The following is a 17,233-nucleotide window of genomic DNA, read 5'->3' as shown; positions in this document are numbered from 1 at the left end:
GTACCATCCACAGGGAACTTTATTATCCAGACTACCAAGCTAACTTCAAGGATTTATCTGAGGCTGATAATATGTGTTAAAACTGGTATGATATTTATATACTAGAATTTATAACAAACCAGTGTAGATCACATTAAGTGGCAGAAAAATATTTTGCCTCTCCATGATGGAGAGATGTGTGTGTGTGTGGAGGACAAGTGGCACCCTAAAATACATACTATGCAAACATTACATGTATATAAAAGCCTAACGCACCCTCTCCAAATCCTGATATTCATTGTTTTAAATAAGAATTTGTACTTTCTGGGGCACTTGAGTGGCTCAGTCAATTATCTGCCTTCTGCTCAGGTCATGATCCCAGGGTCCTGGGATCCAGCCCCACATCGGGCCCCCTTCTCAGCAGGGAGTCTGCTTCTCCCTCTGACCCTCACCTGGTTCAAGCTCTCTCTCTCTCAAATAAATAAATAAAATCTTAAAAAAAAGACTTTGTACTTTTTAAAACATTCTCAATTTGTTTATTTAAAAAATTGCTAGACATACTTCCTCCATCCCAGGGCCTAGTACATAGAGAAATAGCAAAATCAATTAACGTTGTCTTTATTTCTTTATTTGTAATGTGTATTTTAACTGCCAGATTGTAAAAATGCAATAAAATGTTTCCTCCCAGGTGATTTTTATAAGTGCTTCCATTCTTTTCAATTGCTTTTGCAGGCATGCCAGTAACATTGTGTTTTAAAGTTGGCATAGCAGATAGAAGTGAAGAGCAAGGCTCTTCTAGGAAAGATATTTGTCAGCACTTGATTCTAAACATTTTATCATTCATAAAGGGTTCATCTGCTACAATATCTGAAATATTCCATGTAAGTGTCTGTCAGTTAAGTACATTTGTTTCCAAAATCTCGCCAGTATAATAGTAAACATTATACTTTTGGACCATATTAAGTGACTGTTTCTGCCAAGTAATTTCAATCAACTGTAACTTTTTGCAGTTTTTCCCCCAGTGCCAGTTGAAACTGTGTAAGCACCGCCATCTCCATTAAATTCTCATACTCATTAGGACATGAGATTGAGATGCAAGCCAAGCATTTTGTCATCATAATTCTCATTGGCATGGCACTTTGTTTATATCTAAAACACACTGAAGATCTCAAAAGTTATTACATTATAACTTAGAGTAGTGTTTTAATAATTTTAATAATCAGTCACCTAGTCCTTGAAATGACAGAGAAGTTAAGTACCAATGAGAATTTTGAAATAAGAACAAAACAAAAATAAAAAGGTGTTTATAATGGATCTTTGCTTCGCTCAGAAAAATGAGCTGTACTGAGTACCTGTTCTAGAAATAATATGGAAGAAAAACAAAAATTTATAGGTTGAAATTAATCCCCAGAAGCATTTTCAGGAATTTTTTCATATAATTTCCTTCCACATATATTCTGAGAAATAATGAAGGCATCTAATCCATTATGCTTTTGATGTAATTTTAATTTTTAATTTCTTTTTTATATTTATTTAGAATTTTAAAAACGCCCCAACAGACTACACATGTTAAGGCATATGAATATCAGGATTTTTATTCTGGTTGCCAAATTATTTCTAATTAGATACAAAGTAATCAACACAAGATTTGCTAAACAGGTTAAGAAAGTATAGTTCTTATGTAATATGGAATATAAAAGCATTTGGTTTACTCTAACCAACTGGAGAATCTTAAAGGTGAAACGTTTGTAGATTATGAAGTATTTATATGAAGTGATAATTTTCTTCATTTTGTATAGCATGTGGTATATAATATGACGTGTGGTATGCTATACAGGCTCATTGATTCTTACCGATTATTGATGGATATAATAACCATGAAAATTCAAAATTAAGGCAATTCAGTACAGTTAATTTATAAATATAAAATAAATTATACTAAATTGGATTTAGGTGATTTGTAGCTGATGGCCCCTGAGAAGCAACACTCATAATCACTTCTTACATTGTAAGAATTGTTTTAGTAAATGATTAACATGCCTGGTCAGAAAATATTTTTAATGTTTTTAGAACTGTGATCTTGGGAGAAATATTTGGAACTTCTTGACATTATGATGGTTTACTGAAAATGCCTTAAATAGGCGAGGTAATATAATGTAGCAATACATACCTTCTCTAACCTGGATCTGCTATGGCGTATGATATCTAATCATAGGATATGGAGTCCAAATAGGCTCCTGTATGTGTGTGCGTGGGCACGTGCGTGCATGCGTGTGTGTGTGTGTGTGCACGTGCGTGCGTGCATGCGTGTGTGTGTGTGTGCGTGTGTGTGTGTGTTCCAGATGGCAACAGGAAAGCGTAAAGTGCGAATCAAAGTTAAACCTGATTCCTTCTACAACATGTGATCCTTTGGGGTTTACTATCAGTCACTGCCCACCTGAGGTCTTGACAGTCGCCTTGACCCATCACAAGCTAACTTTGTAATTTATAAAATGTCAGCTGAAGGAATAAATTACTATCAATAGGAATCAGGCCAGAAAATGGAGAGGAAAACTAGCTGTATGTGCTCATAGACGGGAATTTACTTCTGAAGTAGGCAGGATGGTAATGAGTCATCCAACTAAACAATAGATATAGTTTAGCTGGCTTATTTTTAAGCTTTTTCGTACACAGGTCATTCTCTAAATTTAAGGGTGACTATTTTGAGGTGATCTGGAACAGCAGCTGGGGAGGCCCCCACCTTAATTTGTGTACTTGTTCTGAGTAATTTTATTTAACTGTAATTTGATTAGCCCTATACATTCCAGGCCTTTTCAAGTTCCTTTTTTTTTCCCCTCATTTTTGGGGGATAAAAGTAACCTTTTTCAAAATATGCCAGGTCCTGAATTTATGGACATTTCTTATTGCCTTTCATTAAAAAAAAAGTACTGAGGAATAATGGACATATAAATTATATTAGTTTCAGGTGTACAATATACTGATTCAATATTTGTATATATTGCAAAATGATCACAGTAAAAGTCTAGTTAATATCCATCACCATTTTAGGTTGGTTATAAATTTTTTCTTACAATGAGAACCTGCAATATTTACTCTTAGCAACTTTCACATATACAATACAGTATTAACTATAGTCACCCTGATATCCATTACATCTCCATTATTTACTTATTTTACAATTGGAAGCTGGTATCTTTTGATCCCATATAACATAACATAACATAACATAATAGACCTTTTTAAATCTAGATCTGCAAAGGAGTATTATGCCTAATAATAGGATATAGCATGAAAATAAGCTTTTGAATATGAGTTTATATGAAAATTCTGGAAGACAATGAATATTACCTTATATTTAAAATGATTCACATTCTTATATATGGTCAATCAAACTGTTTTCTATTTCTATTTCTGTATATTTGTACTCCTCAAAGTCATGTTGAGATCCTAAACCCCAAAGGCACTACCATTAGTACGTGGAGTCTTTGGGAAGGGCTGAAGTTATTAAGGTGAGATCTCGAATGTTTGAGATAGTGACTTATAAAAGAGATTCCACTAAGGTCCTTAGCCCCTCCACCATGTGAGGGTACAATGAGAGGGTCTTCACCCACCATGGTAGCACCCTGAACTTGGACTTTGGACTCCAGAACAGTGAGCCATAAATTTCTGCTGTTCATAAGCTACCAAGTTTGGGGTATTTTGTTTTACCAGCCCAAATAGTCTAAGACACTTAGGAAGATCAGTCAGAAATATCTTACTTGGTCCTCTACTCACAAAATATTCCATACCAAGCATTATTATATATCTCATGAGGTAAGCAGAATTATTATCATTTTAAAAATGAGAGAAATAAACGGTGGGGAGATATAAAGAATTATTAACTAATAACCAAAGATTGACTACTAAGGGGTAAAGGGTAATTCAAAAGAATATAGGGATAGCAGTTATAGAAGGAAGCCACAACCTCTAGGGCTAAGGCAAAGCATCTAAGGCAGGAAGAAATTTGGAAGAGCTTCCTCAGCTCCTACTAAGTCTGAGATGCGAACCTTAGTAGAGAGAGTATTGGTGAGGCCCACTGGATAGTAGAGAACTTCACTGAGTTCTGACTGCTGGAACTCACTACTTGCTGGGGTGCTGAGGAAGTTCACAGGAATTACCCAAATACTCTGAGAAGATGCCCTCGGGGTTGCTGGTGGAATTTGCTGGGAAGCTGCTTGTGGGAATGACACTGTCACTGGGAAGGTACTGTGGTGGTGCTCTGAAACTCCCCAAGGAGGACTGAGGACCTTTGCAGGTTGTATAGGGCACTAGCCACTGTGTGCCGCAGTAAGAAACAAAAATTCCGGAGACACACCTTTGCCCTTCCATGTACTTCTAGCACCTTCTACTGACAAATCCTAATACTGCACCATCTGGCAAAAAGAACAAAATAGGACAAAGGAGGCTGGATTTGCAGCTGAGAGGCAATACATTGATAATTGTTACACCCTCATATTTGTGATTTCTCCTGAATGTTAGCAATATTGGAAGCCTCTTGAGGGCAAAGGCACTGTCAAACTTTTTGCCCCACCCCTCATGGTATATATAGACAAAAAAAAAAAAAAAGTGAAAAGAAAAGAACATAAAAAGAAAAGAATGAGGGAAATAATGTTTGGAGATGATATGTTACATATCCAAATCTTTTAGCCTCTTCAATATGTTATTTCAACAGAGGACTGTAGTCTAGTACTTCCTCTCTTAAAGAAGCTAAATGTTAAATAAGGGATGTTACTAAAAATCAGGATATTGCGAATAGTTTAATTTCACTCAATTCTTTGAACCATAAACATTAAATAATTCCTTCCTTCCTCCCTTCCTCCTTCCCTTCCTTCCTTCCTCCCTCCCCTCTATCCATTTCTCCTCTCTCCCTCCTTCTCTCTCCCTTTCTTTCTTATCACCTCTATGCCTTTTCAAGTTATGCCCCACCCCCACTCTTCCACCTGAGTCAAGGGCTCCCTTAATGATATCTCAGTAGAAATCTTAACATTTTCAGTCTGTTTGGGTTGTTAACTTCTCTTGTGGCTTTAGAAATTTCAGGTTATTTAATATAAAGCCTAGGATTCATATTCAATTCAAAGCTCTTCTCTCACTACTGTAGGCCAGATGTGTGTCTGCAGTGGTCTGACAGAAAGAGGAGGGGTTAGGGGCACCTGACAGTCTTTCACACTCACCTTTCTTGCCCATCTATTCATTTCCTAGGTGAAAAGACTAAGAAAAGCGGGGAAGTTTAAATAAAAGATACACTTTGTATGAGTATTTATTTGAGGGTGTATCAATTGATCACCATCTTTTTTGTTAGTTATAAAAGGAATCATACAAAAATAAAAGAGATTAAGTTGCTGCCCATTCCACTCATACTGGTCATCATAAGTTATTGTCTTTAGGATTACCGTGGATAAGTACAGGGCACGGCAGGCCATGTTGATTCAAGTTCAAACATATGCCTCGAACATCAGCACATCAGAGGGCACTTAGAAGAGTCAACTTACTCAGTTCAACATCTAGAAAGGAAGCCTAGTGGCACATTCCTAATAGGCCTGAAACTCTGAATCACACACTAGCAGTCCCAGCAAATGTGTAATTGCCAAGTAGGTGTGGAATCTGACCTTCGCAACTCTAACACTGGAGGTTAGGGGTGTGTTCTTATAGGCAAGGGTAACGTCCATTGTCTGCACTCCTTGCGAAATGTACATTTAGGATTTCCCTTTCCTAATCTTTTTTTTTTTTTTTAGATTTTATTTATTTATTAGACAGAGATAGAGACAGCCAGTGAGAGAGGGAACACAAGCAGGGGGAGTGGGAGAGGAAGAAGCAGGCTCTTAGCGGAGGAACCTGATGTGGGGCTCGATCCCATAACGCGGGGATCACGCCCTGAGCCGAAGGCAGGCGCTTAACCGCTGTGCCACCCAAGCGCCCCTCCCTTTCCTAATCTTGTTGGCCATAGCACCTTCTTTTCAACCCATCTATTGCTTACACTGATCCTGCATCAATTCAAAATCGTGTGTTAGTCACTGAGGCCAATGGCCAAGCAGTTATCTTACTCGGGAAGTAGATAATCATGCCTGCTTTCAGATACCCACAGATAATACAAGCAAATTCTAAAATGACTACTACATGCCATGGTGGTAATGAGAACCAGCCAGTATCTTTTCCTTGAGGGTAACTCCTTTTCATGATCTGTCCTCCCTCAAAAGACCATCTATGCTCCTGTATCTCAACTCCAGTTCTCCCAAATAGGGGAAGGCAAGTGAGAGAAGATTGCAAAGACAGTTTTCTTAAAACTGTGCCTTTCATTGGGCTCTGGTCTCATGGCTTGCTGTTCTCTGAACTCAGAATGTAGTTCTCTGAACTCAAATGACAGTTTGTTTTTCTCAGTTGTGGGCTACACTAGCCACCTCTGTGAAAACTAGTCAATTTCTCTGACTTGGCAATTCAGTCTAGCCCGATCCAAAATGTAATGCATTCTGTCATTAGAATTCTAAGGGACTGTAAAGATCAACACTGCATGTGCTTCAGGAGTCAGAACTAGACTGGGAGGGAGAAGGGCACGAGAAAAAAAAAAACCAAAAAACAAGATACATCGCCCTTGCTCTTACTTTCACACACTTTGAATTTCACTGAGTGATAATCTCTCTTGCCAAATTTTAAACTTTGCTTTATGTTTTCTACAGGGCAATCCTTCTTATGAAGAATTAAATTATTTGGGGGAAAAGCTGGGAAGGAATTTTCAGAGCTTTCTCAAGATTTCATGTTTAAAGAGTCACTGTAATGCTTGTAAAAAGAGATTCAAGAACGTTATTCAAAGGAATCTGATACAGTGAGACTAGGTAGAGAAAAAGGTAAAACAGGAATCCACTTTTAAAAATCAGCTTAAATACTTCTAATGAAGATTAACACACTACACTTAAGCAAAAAGGGTTTGGTGTGTTTCTAAATAAATTTTAGCATATTTTATGGAACACTGAAACTTTCAGTTTCAGTAAGTTTAAAGATCTCTCCAGAACTATATTCATAAAATTCTGAAGTTTTTCTTATATATGAACCAGAGCATTGTAGAAAAACAATTTAAAAGTGTTAAAGAGAGAAACATTACAAACTTTTCTATAAGAGTGTAAGTCCATGTAAATAAAAATGTCAATTAAAAAATGTTGCTTTCCCTAAAATTACTAACAAACCACAGCACTATAAAAATACTGTATTTTGATAATTAGAAATAATAAATTTCAGGACATGAAGAACGTTATTTAATACAAGTCAATTACTTGATGAAATCTGAAAATTTTACAAAGTTGAGGAGAATTTCTCAGCATAAATAATATCTATTATATTTTAAACAAAGGCTGGCAACTTTCATATTGTACCCATTAGGAAACCCTGCAGTAGACAGCATTCCTGGCCACTCCTGCCCCACCCTAGGCGTAGTTCTCTACACAAGGGTTTTGACAAATTTATAGGTATGATGGGTTAAGGATCTGTGAAATACTTTTTCAACAATTCGAAACATTTTTTCTTTTTAACTTTCTGACTATTAACAACTTTATCTTCTCTATTTCCTTATTACTCACTTGCTCTGTGTTTCTGCAGAACCAGTTCTAGCTTCACTTTTTGTTTCCGTGTGTGGGAGTACATTGAGATACTATGATAGCTATAACAGAGAGAATTAGGAAACACAAGAGCTACTTTCCAGACCTGCTTGTTCAACTTTATGCTATGTAATGCTATGGAACAAATTTAAAAAAAAATACCATCAACCTACTTTATACACATTGTCTAATTTTATCCTCATAGCGTCTGAGGAGATATGAAGCAGGTATAAATGGCCTCATTTTGCTTAAAAGAAAAATGAAGCTAGAGAGATAAATTAATTTCTGTTTTCTAATTCATACTATGAATGCGTTGTTATATCAATATTAACTCTAATGTCTCTGTCATTATGATTCCATATGTTTATATTGTTTATAGATCAGGAACGTTTTCCTTCTTTCAAAGTATATTACTATGCACAACAGAGCATTTAAATGCTTAACAGCTTCAGTTAGGAAAGAATCAATATATTTCTCATGATAGTCTTTAATGGGAAGCAAGCTGGAAACCACTGGCACAGTGCAAAAATCATAATAATTCTGACTAGAGTTTTTAGAATGGACAAAAGTGTGCAGAACTCTAGTTGCAATACAATGGCAGGATGCCTGGGTGTCTCAGTCGGTTTAAGCGTCTGCCTTTGGCTCAGGTCATGATCCCAGGGTCCTGGGATTGAGTCCCACATCAGGCTCCTTGCTCAGCAGGGAGCCTGCTTCTCCCTCTGCCGGCTGCTCCGGCTTGTGCGTACTCTCTCTCTCTCTCTCTCTCTCTCTCTCATTCTCTCTGTGACAAACTAATTAACTAAAAAAAAAGAAATATAATGGCAGCTACCCTTTAATTTTAAAGCTGTGGAGACAAGCTCCGAGTTCTAGGAATCCACAAAAGTAGGATGGAGACTTTAGTGTAATATTCTTCACCTTCAAGGTAGATATCAATTTTGTTTCTCTTCTCTGAGATATTTCACATGAGGATGGAAAATAACTGAACAGAAAGTAAGCCTCACTTTGCTCTTTCGGTCTTTTAGCAAGAAGCAGAAAAAGCAAGTGGGAGGCAGGAAGTTAAATTAGAATAATGGAATATTAAATTAGGAAATGGGATAATATTCTGACTTCAGCACAGGGGTGGTGCCTATGTATTTCCCAAGACCTAATCTGTATGAAGACTTTCTTAAAGATTGAATGATCTATAATAGCTATTTCAAGACTTCCTGAAAGGATAATTCTCTACAGTGTTTTCTTTTGCCCTTTCAAATGGATAAATCAAAATATCTCTCTGAACATGTTTCAACTATTTTATTACAGTATACAAAATGTGAAACCTCTGTTTTTGACCTTTCAACCAAAAGATTCTGGTAGTATGAATATTGTTATTTCTTCACTGATGAGGCATTTAGTTTGACAGAAAGATGTTGATCTTGCCTTATTTCTCACCAAGGATTTACTAGGTTAAGATAGCAAAGCCTGGCAAATTCACTTTTGCCCGGTGGAAGCTCAATTGTTGAGTGATTCTTATTTTAGGTCAATTAGCTTGCAGAAAACACAAATGGGCAGGGCATTTGATGTATGAATACAGAAAAAAAAAATTACCTAAGACAGTGAAATTTTTTTTTTTTTTTTTTTTTTTTTTTTGCCTCAACAAAAGAAACCTCCAACATACACCTTCAATGAACTCCCATAGATAGATTGAACAAAACCCCACTAGAACACTATTGTCAGAATACCGTGATAAATGAATTCACAATACAGGGTTGTCACATCTTGGTGAAAGAAATATCCTCCAAAGCATTGCTTTTCAGAATGTGATATGACTTGGGAGCATGGTGGAAATGCAGATTCTTATGCCNCCATGGATAGATTGAACAAAACCCCACTAGAACACTACTGTCAGAATACCATGATAAATGAATTCACAATACAGGGTTGTCACATCTTAGTGAAAGAAGTATCCTCCAAAGCATTGCTTTTCAGAATGTGATATGACTTGGGAGCATGGTGGAAATGCAGATTCTTATGCCCTGTTCCATACCTACAGAATCAGAATTTTATGAACGCAGATTTGCAGGAGATTCTTATGTTAAATCTCCTAGAGAGACACTGTTCTGAAAAAAATTGCATTTAGGATACATAATTTGATGTATAGTTTAACTAAACCTCTAACATGGCACAATTAATTAGCAAGGTATTTTTGGAGTCATTTTGGAATGAATATCTGTTTTTGAATCTCTGACTGAAAGCCATATCTGCATAACATCAATTTATTTAGCTGATGTCCTAATAATCAAATTTCTTTTATAGGGACTTCACATAGTACATATGTATACATGATTATATTCAGTTTATGATGCATATTTCAAGGATAATAATAAACATGGCCATTTAAGTATATATGCATTTATATCGCAATGTATTTTGACTGATAGAAAAATGAATAAAATAAACTGATCAGTNGTATGTATACATGATTATATTCAGTTTATGATGCATATTTCAAGGATAATAATAAACATGGCCATTTTAAGTATATATGCATTTATATCGCAATGTATTTTGACTGATAGAAAAATGAATAAAATAAACTGATCAGTGTCAGACTTGGTATATATACCATGTGCAACTATAGTGAAGTTTCTCAAAGACAAGCACACATAATTAACAACAGTTAAGAACAAAGGTAAGAAAATGTCCCTAAAGGTGTTTGGATGCCTTGAAACAATTTTTCTCAAAAGGGTCTAAGGCCAATACATTGGGATCCCCTCAGTTACCTGTTGGCAATGCAAACACTTAGGTTCCCCAACAAGCCTACTGAAGCAGTCTTTGTGTATGGGATCCCTGAACTCTGGTTTTGTTTGTTTGTTTGTTTGTTTGTTGTTTGTTTTTTTTTACCTTCCTGCTGATTCCAAAGCATATAAAATTCGACTAACGTTGACTAAAAAAACAAAACAAAACATATTCTATTGTTATGTCATACAAAACAAACCTATTTCCTGTTGGTTGAAAAAAGAATTAATTTTCTCAGACAAAAAAATGATCAAAATAGTATTTAAAATATCGCAGAATACCACTTCCAGAGACAAGCCATGATCTCTGCCCTCTATGAATTCTGTTCTTTCTAGTATTTTCACTTTATGAACTTTATGGCAATATACTGCTCTGTGAATTCCTACTGGGACAGAGTATACTGCCTGACTTCTTCCCTTTTTATGGCAGCCACTCCTTCACAACCCTGCTTTCATTCGACTGAACACTACAGGAAATTTTTCAGAGGTACAATATCCTCTTAGACCAAGTGGTTTTTAGAATTGGCCCTTAAAAGGGGAGAGAATAAAACTATGGAAAACTATGTAAACTTAGTTTCAGTTCCAACTTTTCTGCCAATTAATGTAAACTTTGGGAAGATCACTTAACCCTTCTCATCCCAAATTCGCAACATGAAACGTAGACTAGAATAACCCAAATGTTCCCTCCACTTCTAGCAGCCTATGATTCTAAATAAAATGTATTGAAATCTTGATCCTAAGAAATCATGTTTTAAATAAAGAAATTATGTTACGCATATAGGGGTTGTTTTCTCTATATTCTTAAAACAACAAACAAAAGAAAATTCTTAGGATGATTTATATTAGAAACTTTTGGTACAGACTTTTTCAAGTGTCTTTTTTTTTTAAGATTTTATTTATTTATTTATTTGACAGAGAGAAAGAGAGACAGCAAGCGAGTGGGGGAACACAAGCAGGGGGAGTGAGAGAGGAAGGAGCAGGCTCCCAGCGGAGAAGCCCGATATGGGGCTTGATCCCAGGACTCTGGGATCACGCCCTGAGCCAAAGGCAGACGCTTAACGACTGAGCCACCCGGGCGCCCCTCAAGTGTCTCCTCTTTAAGCAACATATTTATATCCAGTTACAGCTTGGGCTAGGTAACTAGTGGAACTTTCCCTGGAGCTGCAGGTGCTGAATTTCTCCAGTAACCACATCCCTGTTCACATAAAGTTCAAGGTTGCAACCTCTCAGCTATATGCCACAATATAAGGTTTATGGTGGATTGAGTTCCTTTTTTTTCTTTTTTTAATCATTATGTATGTCTTCAGATTAAAAATCCTTCCGATAATCCAGGCACGGAGACCTTCAAAGGACAAAATTTTAGCCAACTTTCCCACACATGAGGGAAACTGGGTTATAATTTTCTTGTTTTATAAATAATTTACCATCTTTACTACCACTGCAATTTTGATCTCATAATGCAGTTTGGGAAATAGTTACTTGTTTCTCAGTTCCCTAAAAGTTCATTGCAAGATTATTCTAAATCCTTTGTTTAAAAGTTGCCTATAGAACTCCTTACACCACTGTGTGTCCGCAGATGCCACGACCTGGGCTGCATGCCAACAACCCCCACCGTCAACCCCTATAACAACTCCGACACCATGGAGGACATGAACGAATACAGCAACACTGAAAGAGAGGAATTTGCAGAGANTGTCAGACTTGGTATATATACCATGTGCAACTACAGTGAAGTTTCTCAAAGACAAGCACACATAATTAACAACAGTTAAGAACAAAGGTAAGAAAATGTCCCTAAAGGTGTTTGGATGCCTTGAAACAATTTTTCTCAAAAGGGTCTAAGGCCAATACATTGGGATCCCCTCAGTTACCTGTTGGCAATGCAAACACTTAGGTTCCCCAACAAGCCTACTGAAGCAGTCTTTGTGTATGGGATCCCTGAACTCTGGTTTTGNAAATCCAAGATCAACATGAGCAAGAATCAGCAGGTTGATGGTAAAGTATTTATCGGAGGCTTGAGCTGGGATACAAGGAAGAAAGATCTGACTCGATATTTTTCTTGATTTGGGGAATTTGTAGACTGCACAATTAAAATAGATCCAGTGACTGGAAGATCAAGAGGATTTGGATTTGTGCTTTTCAATGATGCTGCTAGTGTTGANTTTGTTTGTTTGTTTGTTTGTTGTTTGTTTTTTTACCTTCCTGCTGATTCCAAAGCATATAAAATTTGACTAACGTTGACTAAAAAAACAAAACAAAACATATTCTATTGTTATGTCATACAAAACAAACCTATTTCCTNGTTTGTTTGTTTGTTTGTTTGTTGTTTGTTTTTTTTTACCTTCCTGCTGATTCCAAAGCATATAAAATTCGACTAACGTTGACTAAAAAAACAAAACAAAACATATTCTATTGTTATGTCATACAAAACAAACCTATTTCCTNGAAAGGACCAAAGTTTTCAAAAGGAAGAACCCCCAAAAAGTTTTTGTGGGTGGGTTGAGCCCAGACACTTCTGAAGAACAAATTAAAGAATATTTTGGAACCTTTGCGGAGATTGAAAATATTGAACTTCTCAAGGATACAAAAACAAATGAAAGAAGAGGATTTTGTTTTATCACGTATAAAGACAAAGAGCCAGTAAAAAAAATGTTAGAAAGCAGATATCATCAAATTGTTTCTGGGAAGTGTGAAATCAAAGTCGCACAATCCAAAGATTATATAGCAACAGCAATAACAAAAGGAGGAAGAGGTGTTGCAGCTGGTGGATGAGNTTGGTTGAAAAAAGAATTAATTTTCTCAGACAAAAAAATGATCAAAATAGTATTTAAAATATCGCAGAATACCACTTCCAGAGACAAGCCATGATCTCTGCCCTCTATGAATTCTGTTCTTTCTAGTATTTTCACTTTATGAACTTTATGGCAATATACTGCTCTGTGAATTCCTACTGGGACAGAGTATACTGCCTGACTTCTTCCCTTTTTATGGCAGCCACTCCTTCACAACCCTGCTTTCATTCGACTGAACACTACAGGAAATTTTTCAGAGGTACAATATCCTCTTAGACCAAGTGGTTTTTAGAATTGGCCCTTAAAAGGGGAGAGAATAAAACTATGGAAAACTATGTAAACTTAGTTTCAGTTCCAACTTTTCTGCCAATTAATGTAAACTTTGGGAAGATCACTTAACCCTTCTCATCCCAAATTCGCAACATGAAACGTAGACTAGAATAACCCAAATGTTCCCTCCACTTCTAGCAGCCTATGATTCTAAATAAAATGTATTGAAATCTTGATCCTAAGAAATCATGTTTTAAATAAAGAAATTATGTTACGCATATAGGGGTTGTTTTCTCTATATTCTTAAAACAACAAACAAAAGAAAATTCTTAGGATGATTTATATTATAAACTTTTGGTACAGACTTTTTCAAGTGTCTTTTTTTTTTAAGATTTTATTTATTTATTTATTTGACAGAGAGAGAGAGAGACAGCAAGCGAGTGGGGGAACACAAGCAGGGGGAGTGAGAGAGGAAGGAGCAGGCTCCCAGCGGAGAAGCCCAATATGGGGCTTGATCCCAGGACTCTGGGATCACGCCCTGAGCCAAANGAAGCCCGATATGGGGCTTGATCCCAGGACTCTGGGATCACGCCCTGAGCCAAAGGCAGACGCTTAACGACTGAGCCACCCGGGCGCCCCTCAAGTGTCTCCTCTTTAAGCAACATATTTATATCCAGTTACAGCTTGGGCTAGGTAACTAGTGGAACTTTCCCTGGAGCTGCAGGTGCTGAATTTCTCCAGTAACCACATCCCTGTTCACATAAAGTTCAAGGTTGCAACCTCTCAGCTATATGCCACAATATAAGGTTTATGGTGGATTGAGTTCCTTTTTTTTCTTTTTTTAATCATTATGTATGTCTTCAGATTAAAAATCCTTCCGATAATCCAGGCACGGAGACCTTCAAAGGACAAAATTTTAGCCAACTTTCCCACACATGAGGGAAACTGGGTTATAATTTTCTTGTTTTATAAATAATTTACCATCTTTACTACCACTGCAATTTTGATCTCATAATGCAGTTTGGGAAATAGTTACTTGTTTCTCAGTTCCCTAAAAGTTCATTGCAAGATTATTCTAAATCCTTTGTTTAAAAGTTGCCTATAGAACTCCTTACACCACTGTGTGTCCGCAGATGCCACGACCTGGGCTGCATGCCAACAACCCCCACCGTCAACCCCTATAACAACTCCGACACCATGGAGGACATGAACGAATACAGCAACACTGAAAGAGAGGAATTTGCAGAGAAATCCAAGATCAACATGAGCAAGAATCAGCAGGTTGATGGTAAAGTATTTATCGGAGGCTTNGAATCCAAGATCTACGTGAGCAAGAATCAGCAGGTTGATGGTAAAGTATTTATCGGAGGCTTGAGCTGGGATACAAGGAAGAAAGATCTGACTTGATATTTTTCTTGATTTGGGGAATTTGTAGACTGCACAATTAAAATAGATCCAGTGACTGGAAGATCAAGAGGATTTGGATTTGTGCTTTTCAATGATGCTGCTAGTGTTGATAAGGTTTTGGAACTGAAAGAACACAAACGGGATGGCAAATTGATAGACCCCGAAAGGACCAAAGTTTTCAAAAGGAAGAACCCCCAAAAAGTTTTTGTGGGTGGGTTGAGCCCAGACACTTCTGAAGAACAAATTAAAGAATATTTTGGAACCTTTGCGGAGATTGAAAATATTGAACTTCTCAAGGATACAAAAACAAATGAAAGAAGAGGATTTTGTTTTATCACGTATAAAGACAAAGAGCCAGTAAAAAAAATGTTAGAAAGCAGATATCATCAAATTGTTTCTGGGAAGTGTGAAATCAAAGTCGCACAATCCAAAGATTATATAGCAACAGCAATAACAAAAGGAGGAAGAGGTGTTGCAGCTGGTGGATGACNAAAAGGACCAAAGTTTTCAAAAGGAAGAACCCCCAAAAAGTTTTTGTGGGTGGGTTGAGCCCAGATACTTCTGAAGAACAAATTAAAGAATATTTTGGAACCTTTGCGGAGATTGAAAATATTGAACTTCTCAAGGATACAAAAACAAATGAAAGAAGAGGATTTTGTTTTATCACGTATAAAGACAAAGAGCCAGTAAAAAAAATGTTAGAAAGCAGATATCATCAAATTGTTTCTGGGAAGTGTGAAATCAAAGTCGCACAATCCAAAGATTATATAGCAACAGCAATAACAAAAGGAGGAAGAGGTGTTGCAGCTGGTGGATGACGTGGTACTAGGGGTCATGGGCAAGGTCGGGGCCAAAATTGGAACCAAGGATTTAACAACTATTATGATCAAGGATATGGAAATTACAATAGTGCCTATAGTGGTGATCAATACGACGGTGGCTATGGTGGCTATGATTATACTGGGTGTAACTATGGGAACTATGAATATGGACAGGGATACGCAGACAACAGTGGCCAACAGAGACTTATGGCAAGGTATCTGGAGGGGGTGGCAATCACCAAAACAGTTACCAGCCATACTAAAGGAGGACATTGGAGAAAACAGAAGGAAATTGCTAAAGCTAACCCATTTTGCAGGACCACATTGCAGATTGCTCTTCAAAGGTCTTAANGCTAACCCATTTTGCAGGACCACATTGCAGATTGCTCTTCAAAGGTCTTAAGATGATCGTTTTGCAAAAGACTTTCTAGTGTACAGGACACAACTGTGTCCAATTGTATACAGCTGCCAATTAGTTTTGTTTTTCCTTTGTCTTTTGTTATCTGTGTTATGATTCAATGTGGATTTGGGTGTATACAAAGTTTATTTGTATGATTTCATGTTAAACCTCAAATAAATGTTTCCTTATCTGATTGTTAAAAAAATTAAATAAAAGATGCCTAGATAGTCATTACAGGATCTTTAATGATTTATTTTCTTTATATGAGCATTCAAATTTATTTCTTTTTGCCTACATTTTGGTAAGCTTGCCATATATATATATTCCCCCCCCCATTTAGCTATTAACAGTTTCATCATGATTGGTTAGTCATGTTATCTAGCCTTGGGACATCAAAAATTTGCTCAAAAATGAATAATCAGGGTGCCTGGGTGGCTCATTCAGTTAAGTGTCAGCCTTTGGCCCAGGTCATGATCCTAGGGTCCTGGGATTGAGTCCTGCATCAGGTTCCCGGCAGAGCAGAGTGTCTGCTTCTCCCTCTCCTTCCCCCAAATTGTACTCTCTCTCTCTCTCTCCTCTCTCTCCAATAAATAAAATATTTTTTAAAAAACCTACAAAATTAAAAAAAAAAAAGATCAATCATGGGCCTTTGGCCTAGACTAAATGGGGACAGTTGAACTAGAAAGTATGGAGACTTCTTTTTTTTTTTTTTTAAAGATTTTATTTATTTATTCGACAGAGATAGAGACAGCCAGCGAGAGAGGNAAATAAATAAAATATTTTTAAAAAACCCTACAAAATTAAAAAAAAAAGATTAATCACGGGCCTTTGGCCTAGACTAAATGGGGACAGTTGAACTAGAAAGTATGGAGATGACTTTTTTTTTCTTTAAGATTTTATTTATTTATTCGACAGAGATAGAGACAGCCAGCGAGAGAGGGAACACAAGCAGGGGGAGTGGGAGAGGAAGAAGCAGGCTCACAGCAGAGGAGCCTGATGCGGGGCTCGATCCCTAACGCCAGGATCACGCCCTGAGCCGAAGGCAAACGCTTAACCGCTGTGCCACCCAAGCGCCCCAAGAAAGTATGGAGACTTCTATGCAGGGGTTGTATTTGTGTAGGGGTCTCAGTTTCAACTTCTTGCCTCAAGGAGACAGTCTTTATCTCGT

General features: G+C 37.0%; 2 pseudogenes; both read left to right on the top strand.

Annotated features, from left to right (window-relative positions):
- The first annotated feature begins 12,006 nt into the window (after positions 1-12,006).
- LOC117797287 lies at positions 12,007-13,147 on the top strand (annotated as a pseudogene).
- Positions 13,148-14,625: 1,478 nt separating this feature from the next.
- Positions 14,626-15,928, top strand: LOC100470563 (annotated as a pseudogene).
- The last annotated feature ends 1,305 nt before the right edge of the window (positions 15,929-17,233 follow it).

The sequence above is a fragment of the Ailuropoda melanoleuca genome, chromosome 20, assembly GCF_002007445.2.
Source record: "Ailuropoda melanoleuca isolate Jingjing chromosome 20, ASM200744v2, whole genome shotgun sequence".
Classification (NCBI taxonomy): Eukaryota; Metazoa; Chordata; class Mammalia; order Carnivora; family Ursidae; genus Ailuropoda; species Ailuropoda melanoleuca.
This window is presented reverse-complemented; position numbering and strand designations above follow the sequence as displayed.